The 10,000-nt window shown below is 41.6% G+C and overlaps 2 long non-coding RNA genes across 3 annotated transcripts in view; one reads left to right on the top strand and one right to left on the bottom strand.

Annotated features, from left to right (window-relative positions):
- Nucleotides 1-10,000, bottom strand: part of LOC135095190 (uncharacterized) — a 36,841-nt gene that overhangs the window by 23,488 nt on the left and 3,353 nt on the right. The gene's annotated exons all lie outside the window — the stretch shown is intronic.
- LOC135095274 (uncharacterized) overlaps nt 9,111-10,000 on the top strand; it is a 2,729-nt gene continuing 1,839 nt past the window's right edge. Inside the window, exon 1 of the long non-coding RNA XR_010264197.1 lies at nt 9,111-10,000. This exon is cut by the window's right edge and continues 4 nt beyond it. This is a non-coding gene — a long non-coding RNA (uncharacterized LOC135095274).

The raw sequence follows: 10,000 nt of genomic DNA, 5'->3' as shown, positions 1-10,000 counted from the left end.
TTTCTGTATACTTAAGACGTCTTCCCGCCTCGACGCTCCTGCACTCCATTGGTAAAAACTGCAACAATCCTCGTGTACATATTGCAGTGCTTTCATCTTGTATTAAGTGCCTAAGCATGAGTTTTCTTGTGTCTCTCTATACACTTAAGAGCTTTTCCTACCTCGACACTGCCATGCTTCCCTGCATCATGCCGCCCTGGCCAGGATAAACACCTCAGTAATCTTCCTCTGCATGTATAGAAATACTTTATATTTGTATGATCCCAAGTATTTAGGCGTGTGTTTCCTTGTCTCTCTCTACACCAGTGGCTCTTGACCTTGTTGCAGGTACTGAACCCTGCAAGTTGAGAACCACTGCCCTACACACTTGAGTCTTTTTCCCGCTTTGACGCTGCCACGCCCCGCTGCACCACGCCGCCTTAACCAGGAAACACTCCTGTCGCGGCAGTTTTGCGTCTTCTTCACTCTGTGGTGACTGCGCTGATTATGCCACTGCGCGGGTGAGGAATATTACGAGGGGCAGACTTCCCTTCACTGACCATCCTGGTGAACTAGCCTACAACTTTGCTATCCTCCATGACCTAGAACAATTGGTGCAACACCCTACTGGTATTCCTGACCGTCTTGGAGATACACCCAACATTCTTGACCTTTTCCTGACCTCTAATCCTTCTGCTTATGCTGTCACCCTTTCTTCTCCGTTGGGCTCCTCCGATCACAATCTCGTATCTTTATCTTGTCCTATCATTCCAATCCCTCCTCAGGATCCCCCTAAGCGAAGGTGCCTCTGGCGTTTTGCCTCTGCTAGTTGGGGGGACCTGAGGAGGTATTTTGCTGATTTTCCTTGGAATGACTACTGCTTCCGCAGTAGTCATAACAGAGGTGATAGTGTCTGGCATGGAGGCATACATTCCTCACTCTTTTTCTCGTCCTAAACCTTCTAAACCTTGGTTTAACACAGCTTGTTCTCGTGCTATACATGATAGAGAGGTGGCCCACAAAAGGTACTTAAGCCTTTCATCACCAGAATCTCATGCACTTTATATTTCTGCCCGGAACCATGCCAAGCCTGTTCTCCAACTAGCCAAAAACATTAACAGAAAATGTCAAAACCTTTCATGATCTAGCTCCCCTCGTGATTTCTGGCATCTAGCCAAAAATATCTCCAATAACTTTGCTTCTTTTTCTTTCCCTCCTCTACTTCAACCAGATGGCACCACTGCTATCACATCTATTTCTAAGGCTGAACTCTTTGCTCAAACCTTTGCTAAAAACTTTACCTTGGACGATTCTGGGCTTGTTCCTCCCTCTCCTCCACCCTCTGACTACTTCATGCCACCTCTTAAAATTCTTCGCAATGATGTTTTCCATGCCCTCGCTGGCCTAAACCCTCGGAAGGCTTATGGACCTGATGGGTCCCTCCTATTGTTCTCCGAAACTGTGCCTCCGTGCTTGCACCTTGCCTAGTCAAACTCTTTCAGCTCTGTCTGTCAACATCTACCTTTCCTTCTTGCTGGAAGTTTGCCTACATTCAACCTGTTCCTAAAAAGGGTGACCGTTCTAGTCCCTCAAACTACCGTCCTGTTGGTTTAATTTCCTGCCTATCTAAAGTTTTTGAATCTATCCTCAACAGGAAGATTCTTAAACATCTATCATTTCACAACCTTCTATCTGATCGCCAGTATGGGTTCCGTCAAGGCCGCTCTACTGGTGATCTTCTGGCTTTCCTTACTGAGTCTTGGTCATCCTCTTTTAGAGATTTTGGTGAAACTTTTGCTGTTGCCTTGGACATATCAAAAGCTTTTGATAGAGTCTGGCACAAAGCTTTGATTTCCAAACTACCCTCCTACGGTTTCTATCCTTCTCTCTGTAACTTCATCTCAAGTTTCCTTTCTGACCGTTCTATTGCTGCTGTGGTAGACGGTCACTGTTCTTCTCCTAAATCTATTAACAGTGGTGTTCCTCAGGGTTCTGTCCTGTCACCCACTCTCTTCTTATTATTCATTAATGATCTTCTAAACCAAACTTCTTGTCCTATCCACTCCTACGCTGATGATACCATCCTGCACTTTTCCACGTCTTTTCATAGACGTCCAACCCTTCAGGAGGTAAACATATCACGCAGGGAAGCCACAGAACGCCTGACTTCTGATCTTTCTAAAATTTCTGATTGGGGCAGAACAAACTTGGTATTGTTCAATGCCTCAAAAACTCAATTCCTCCATCTATCAACTCGACACAACCTTCCAGAAAACTATCCCCTCTTCTTCAATGACACTCAACTGTCCCCCTCTTCTACAGTGAACATCCTCGCTCTGTCCTTTACTTATAATCTGAACTGGAAACTTCACATCTCATCTCTAGCTAAAACAGCTTCTATGAAGTTAGGTGTTCTGAGACGTCTCCGCCAGTTTTTCTCACCCCCCCAGCTGCTAACTCTGCACAAAAGCCTTATCCGTCCATGTATGGAGTATGCTTCACATGTATGGGGGGGTTCCACTCATACTGCTCCTCTAGACAGGGTGGAATCAAAAGCTTTTCATCTCATCAACTCCTCTCCTCTAACTGAGTGTCTTCAGCCTCTCTCTCACCGCCGCAATGTTGCATATCTAGCTGTCTTCTACCGCTATTTTCATGCCAACTGCTCTTCTGATCTTGCTAACTGCGTGCCTCCCCTCCTCCCGCGGCCTCGCTGCACAAGACTTTCTTCTTTCTCTCACCCCTATTCTGTCCACCTCTCTAATGCAAGAGTTAACCAGTATTCTCAGTCATTCATCCCTTTCTCTGGTAAACTCTGGAACTCCCTGCCTGCTTCTGTATTTCCACCTTCCTATGACTTGAATTCCTTCAAGAGGGAGGTTTCAAGACACTTATCCACCAATTTTTGACCACTGCTTTGACCCTTTTTTTGGGACTGGCATTTCAGTGGGCATTTTTTTTTTTATTAGTTTTTTGTTGCCCTTGGCCAGTATCCTTCCTACATAAAAAAATAAATAAATAAATAAATAAATAAAAAAATAACACGATGGAAAGGCTGAGACGTTGAAGAACACGGGACTCGAACGTGGAGTGAAGATGAAGAACGCGCGACTTCCAGGCGGAGTGAACACGAAGAACACGCGACTCGCAGGCGGAGTGAGCACGTTGAGGAACACGCCACTCGGCACGGAGTGAACAAAATGAACAACACGTGACTCGCAGGCGGAGTGAGCACGTTGAGGAACACGCCACTCGGCACGGAGTGAACAAAATGAACAACACGTGACTCGCAGGCGGAGTGAACACTTTAAAGAACACGGGACTCGGAGGTGGAGTGAACATGAAGAACACGCCACTCGGAGGCGAAGCGAAGACAATCCAGTCACCAGGAGAACACGAGAGTCTTCAGATTATAATGAACGCAGTCGTGTGTGTGTGTGTGTGTGTGTGTGTGTGTGTGTGTGTGTGTGTGTGTGTGTGTGTGTGTGTGTAGGAGTGAGTATACGAGATAACACAATCTCGTATTTCATGTCAAAAACGATAATATCAAACAAACTTATGAATAGCAAACAAGGAAGAGAGTACCAACCATATGACACACACACACACACACACACACACACACACACACACACACACACACACACACACACAGGAATTAATATAAACAAAAAAAACAAAGATGAGCCAAACACTTCCAAAACAACACAAGGCAACACAGAATCACCTGGGCTCCTTGAAAATCACAATTGAGACTCACAGAGAGACAGGGAGAGACTAAACATTTTGAAGTTCATGCACTCCTTCATTCTTTCGTCTCGCTTTTGTTGCTTCTCTCTCTCTCTCTCTCTCTCTCTCTCTCTCTCTCTCTCTCTCTCTCTCTCTCTCTCTCTCTCTCTCTCTCTCTCTCTCTGTAACACTATATTCATGTTTAAAGATTGAGAAAAGAGTAGGTGGAGGTTTTGAAATTATCGTAAAAATGGAAAAATGTGAGAAAATCCGTGAACTGTTACATGAAGTGGAGTGGTGATACCAGTAGTAGTAGTAGTAGTAGTAGTAGTAGTGGTTATGTAATAGTTGTGCAAAGTAATAAGAATACTGCATGTTATGAAGGTAAATGTAATAAATAACAATGTTTTTAGCAGCAATGAAAGCGTTGAGTACCACAACACTGCTTCTTAACACCACCACCACCACCACCACAACAACAACAACAACAACAACAACAACAACAACAACAGCTGCCACTGGACACACAACAACACTGTGAACTACCACCAACAGACTAATACACATCACAATTCTATTACATATTCTTTTCCACTCCCACGTGCATCTCTGAGTCTCATCATCTATACGTTAAAATAACAAAATTAAAGTAAATCACTGCAAAAATAAATAAATAAATAAAGCTACAAACTAATATCAAAATAATGAAAATCAGAATACATTTCAAGTTCTAGGCGAGAAAATTATCACATTATTTCCTGCTCCTTGTACTGCTTAACCTTCTTATCTAGACGTAAAATTATCACATTATTTCCTGCTCCTTGTACTGCTTAGCCTTCTTATCTAGACGTAAAATTATCACATTATTTCCTGCTCCTTGTACTGCTTAACCTTCTTATCTAGACGTAAAATTATCACATTATTTCCTGCTCCTTGTACTGCTTAACCTTCTTATCTAGACGTAAAATTATCACATTATTTCCTGCTCCTTGTACTGCTTAACCTTCTTATCTAGACGTAAAATTATCACATTATTTCCTGCTCCTTGTACTGCTTAACCTTCTTATCTAGACGTAAAATTATCACATTATTTCCTGCTCCTTGTACTGCTTAGCCTTCTTATCTAGACGTAAAATTAGCACAATAAAATAAACCTCTGGCGTAAAATAAAGAATCAAATGAACAATAAAAAGCTTAACAAGTTTTAGGCGGAGCAATTGTTATATTTTCTTTTCTAATTTCACGTGCCCCTCCACCTTATTATCTACAAGGCAAAATATCAAAGCAAGCCACAAAAATACGCAATAGTTAACAAGGTAAGTAACATTTTCACTTCATTTACGCTGCAGCAAAGTTAATTAAGTTAATGACTGTTTACCTGAGCACCACTCTCACCTCACTGACCTCTTTCATCACTTAGCCTTCATTACATAGAGATCGGACTCTCTCTCTCTCTCTCTCTCTCTCTCTCTCTCTCTCTCTCTCTCTCTCTCTCTCTCTCTCTCTCTCTCTCTCTCTCTCTCTCTCTCTCTCGTGAAGAAAGAAAACGTTACCCCTAGTCGGTCTTCATAGAAAATGGAGAAATTACTCTTAGCGGAATAAAAAAAAAAAAAGCTGATCTTGTTGGAAAGAAAATACAGAATTAATGTCATGTTTGAAGGGGGGAGAGGAGGAAGAGGAGGAGGAGGAGGAGGAGCAGGAGGAGGAGGAGGAGGAGGAGGAGGAGGAGGAGGAGGAGGAGGAGGAGGAAAAATAATAAGATAAAAAAAAATGGAGAGGGAATGAAAATAAGCAAGTAAGAAAAGAAAGAAAGAAAAAAGAAAGGAGGGAGGGAGGGAGGGAGGGAGGAAAATAATAAAGGAAGGATTGGGAGAAAAAGTGATGAAGGGAAACAATGAGGGATAATTGATAAAAAGGAAAAGGATACGACAAAAGTTGAAGAAAGGAAAAAAAAAAAGAGGAGAAAACATGAACAACGAATAAGTGGAAGATATTAGAAAGTGGGGAGAAGAGAGAGAGAGAGAGAGAGAGAGAGAGAGAGAGAGAGAGAGAGAGAGAGAGAGAGAGAGAGAGAGAGAGAGAGAGAGAGAGAGAGAGAAAGTTCACAAAAGTAAATGTAATTCTTCAACATTTATTTATCTTACAGATTGAGAAATAGCCTACTTCCTAACTCCTCTCTCTCTCTCTCTCTCTCTCTCTCTCTCTCTCTCTCTCTGTCTGTCTGTCTGTCTGTCTGTCTGTCTGTCTGTCTGTCTTGTGTGTAGTGTAGTGTGGAGTGTGACTCTTGTGTGACTGCGTAGTGTAGAAAATCTTTAAAACTATCTATATATCTCTCTCTATCTATTTTTATATGTATGTATGTATGTATGTATGTATGTATCTGTGTGTCGATCTGCCTATGTATCTAGGAATCAGCCTCTGTATTCTACGTATTATAATACTGTATGATGCACGTGTGTCCGATTCCAGCACAATTTTTTTAGAAGCGGTAAACTCTTCCTTTAGTGTCAAGTTGAGAGCACATTGTTGTACATCTGTGAGTCAGTAATCTTCTTCGCCCCATCAGTTAAGAGAGAGCCGCCTGAGGTGTGCTTTCCACTCACAAACTGACCTTTATATTTGAAAAAAACGGCTTAAGCTCGTCAGTGAGGGCTGCAACACTATTATTTCCTTGTGGTAGTTATTCCTCTTCAGAAAGCAATGATTGGTGTGTTAACATGAGCGGCTTCTTTCACTGATAAACTTGGGGAATTCCCTGTCTGATATCTTACTTGCATATTACTAAGAGTTTATGTCTGTTGTTATTTTGTCCACCTTACTAATGCAGGAGTTGAACAATGTATTCACTGTCACTGGCACACTCAGGAGTTCTCCTTGGCATCTTATTTCCACGTCCCTCCGGCTTTGTTTTTATTCTTATTCTGTCCATCTTACTAATGCAAGAGTTAAGCAGTATCTTGACTCTCACATCTTTCACTAGCACACTCAGGAATTCTGCTTGATACTGTGTTCCCACAGCCCTATGATTTTCTGCTTATTTCTACCTATATTCTGTGCACCTTACTAGCGCAAGAGTTCACCGGTATATTTACTCTTTCACCTTTCAATGGCAAACTTAACAATTCTCTGTCTGATGTTCAATTTCCATCTCTCAACGATTTTCATCTTTTTATCTTGATCCTATAATGTCCGCTTTATTAATGCAAGAGATATCGTGTTTTCACATACCTAATAACTTTCATTTTATTCTTATTCATTGACTGTTCAGCTCACTAACGCAAGAATTAAAAAAAAAAAAAATGTCCACTATTTCACCTCTTTCAGAGGCAAACTCTGGAACTCTTTTCATGATTCTAGTTTTCTTGACCACCACCTTTAGCTATACACCACCTTTAGCTGAAGCCCCCTAATGCCTCAGCACTAACAGCCTAATTACTGTCTTATTCCTCTTGTGAAGGACTTCATGATTGCAGTGGTGGTTTAACAAGCACTGTGCTTCACTTGCTTCATCAACTTTGTGCCGCGTGAGGACATTCGCAGTATTGAAGAAAGAAAGCGTTTAATCCTTTCTGCACAATAAATTTCTGAACTTCCTCACATCCTTTAGCCGGAATCCGTAGAACAAATCCTTTATAATTAGTCAGAATATAACAAAGATGTAGTAAATAACAGCGGACGTTTAACTCCATAATTATAATTTATAACTCCATGATGGAAGAAAATATATCGCAAATTTTAAATCCCTTAGTGGCATCCAGATCACAATGTTACTGAAAACGTACCACAACAAGTGTCCCAGGCTGAAACCACTCTGGAGCTGCCTGCCTGCTTCTGTCACGCCACACTCCCCATCAATGAATGTCTTTGAGGAGACATAACCACTCTGGAGCTGCCTGCCTGCTTCTGTCACGCCACACTCCCCATCAATGAATGTCTTTGAGGAGACATAACCACTCTGGAGCTGCCTGCCTGCTTCTGTCACGCCTCACTCCCCATCAATGAATGTCTTTGAGGAGACATAACCACTCTGGAGGTGCCTGCCTGCTTCTGTCACGCCTCACTCCCCATCAATGAATGTCTTTGAGGAGACATAACCACTCTGGAGCTGCCTGCCTGCTTCTGTCACGCCACACTCCCCATCAATGAATGTCTTTGAGGAGACATAACCACTCTGGAGGTGCCTGCCTGCTTCTGTCACGCCACACTCCCCATCAATGAATGTCTTTGAGGAGACATAACCACTCTGGAGGTGCCTGCCTGCTTCTGTCACGCCACACTCCCCATCAATGAGTGTCTTTGAGGAGATATGTTTCAAGACACATCCTCCAATTCTGGATTATATTTTCAATAATTTTCTTTAGGGACTGGCACATGAATGGGCCTTTGTTTGTGCCTTTGTTGCTCTTCACCAGTGCCCCTCTTACAAAAAATAAATAAATGAATAAAAATAAAAATCTTGAACTACTTGATTATCAAAACACATCTTATGAACACCAACATTTATGTTCTCCAGACTGTAAGGAAACGGATGTGTTATTCGTGAAAGCGTATCAGACAACGTGTCCTTGGATACACTCAGATGATTTTTTGATTCCTTGGCAATGAAAACGCAAAAATTTTACATCTTATAAACTTTAAATCCTCTTGTGTTATCCAGCTTATAATGAAACACATGCCTTATCACTGCTAACATACAACACGTGTTACTGTCACACTACTTCACACAGACGATTAAAATAAAAAATAAATAAATAAATAAATAAAATAGTAAAATCCTCTATCTTATGAAGTTTAACTCCTGGTGTGTCATCTAGTTTATAATGAAGCAGAAGCATCATTACTGTTAACATACAAGCACACGTGTCACTACCTTCACACAGATGATAAAATAAAAACAAACATAAACATCGTAAAATCCAACATCCTACAAACTCTAAACCCTCTTATGGCATCACATTATCATTAAACCTCCACGGTGTTGCTGGAAACGTACACAAACACGTGTCCTTCACCGCCCTCTCTTTTGTACCTCGGTCGCTTCTCGCCTAGGAGGTTCAATAAAGACTCCTCTCTCAGCGCTGGTCGCCTCATGGTCAGCCAGGAATGAACACTCGCGCACCACAACTTGTGGAATTAATCTACATATGGAATGCTACTTTCCTTTTTCCTTTGCATCGTCTCAGCTTCAATACATTCCCACGTGGGCATAAAGGGAAGGTAAATAATGGTTGCAATGTTGCTGTGGATTCTGTTGCAGTTCCGTGAATTTGTCCAGCTGCATCCAGTGTGCCTTGCCACAGGTTTTATTTATTTATTTATTCTTTTTTATGTATTTTTGTTCTTCTCTTCCTTCTCTTCCTAATTATTTTTTTTCTCCATCATGCGCTACTCTGCCATTCTGTGAGCTTCTCTTCATATGTTTTTATCTCTTCTCATATAATATTTCTGCTAATTGTTAGAGGTTTGTTTACTTTTTATATACTTTTCCTTCTCTTTCTCCTACTTATTCTTTTCTTCTTCCCACACCATCCCTTTATACTTTTAACTCCTCTTCCTACTCTTTTCTTTCTTCCTCATGTAACACTTCTGCTAACAACACACCACGGTCTAACTTATTCCACATAACTACCCAAATACGTTCTCCTCTATCCCAATTAATTATCTAGCCATTGTTTCTTTCGTTCCACTTAATTCACAAGTAACTGTCCAAAATATTAAAGAGCCATGTTCTCCTTTATCCCATCTAATCAACTGACCACCCTCCTGTATCCCATCTAACTACCCACTCACTGTCTCTTCTATCCTAACTAACTACTTTCCCTTATGTTCCATGTAACGAGGTAATGTCTCCTTTGTCTCACCTTTCTAACAGGCATTTTTTTTTTTTTTTTCGAATTAGGTACCTAGTACTTCTCCTCTCTTCCACTTGAATGGATAATGTCTTTCCTATCCCAACTAATTTACTAGGTGTACTCTCCTCCACCCAGCTAGTCTCCTCTGTTCACTCTACTTAACCACACTCAATAGTTAGCCAGTCTCTTTCACCCGACTACTCGTAAACAAGCCGGCCACTGTCTGCTCTCTCCCACCTAATCCAATCTTTCCTCCATCAAATTAACCACCTTGCCAACAATCAAGATACCGCCCTCCCTATTGTTTCCAGCCCAGTAGCATTAATGACGGTAATCCCTGCCCTCTCTAGTTATCGGTCTTTTTGTCACCATTCCCAGTTTTATGAAGGGCGAGGCGCGTGGCGATGGGCGAAGCTTCCGACCATCAGGGATTAAATTCA

The sequence above is a fragment of the Scylla paramamosain genome, chromosome 48 (assembly GCF_035594125.1).
Source record: "Scylla paramamosain isolate STU-SP2022 chromosome 48, ASM3559412v1, whole genome shotgun sequence".
NCBI classification, from domain to species: Eukaryota; Metazoa; Arthropoda; class Malacostraca; order Decapoda; family Portunidae; genus Scylla; species Scylla paramamosain.
The sequence above is the reverse complement of the archived record's forward strand: the minus strand, read 5'-3'. Positions and strand labels throughout refer to the sequence as shown.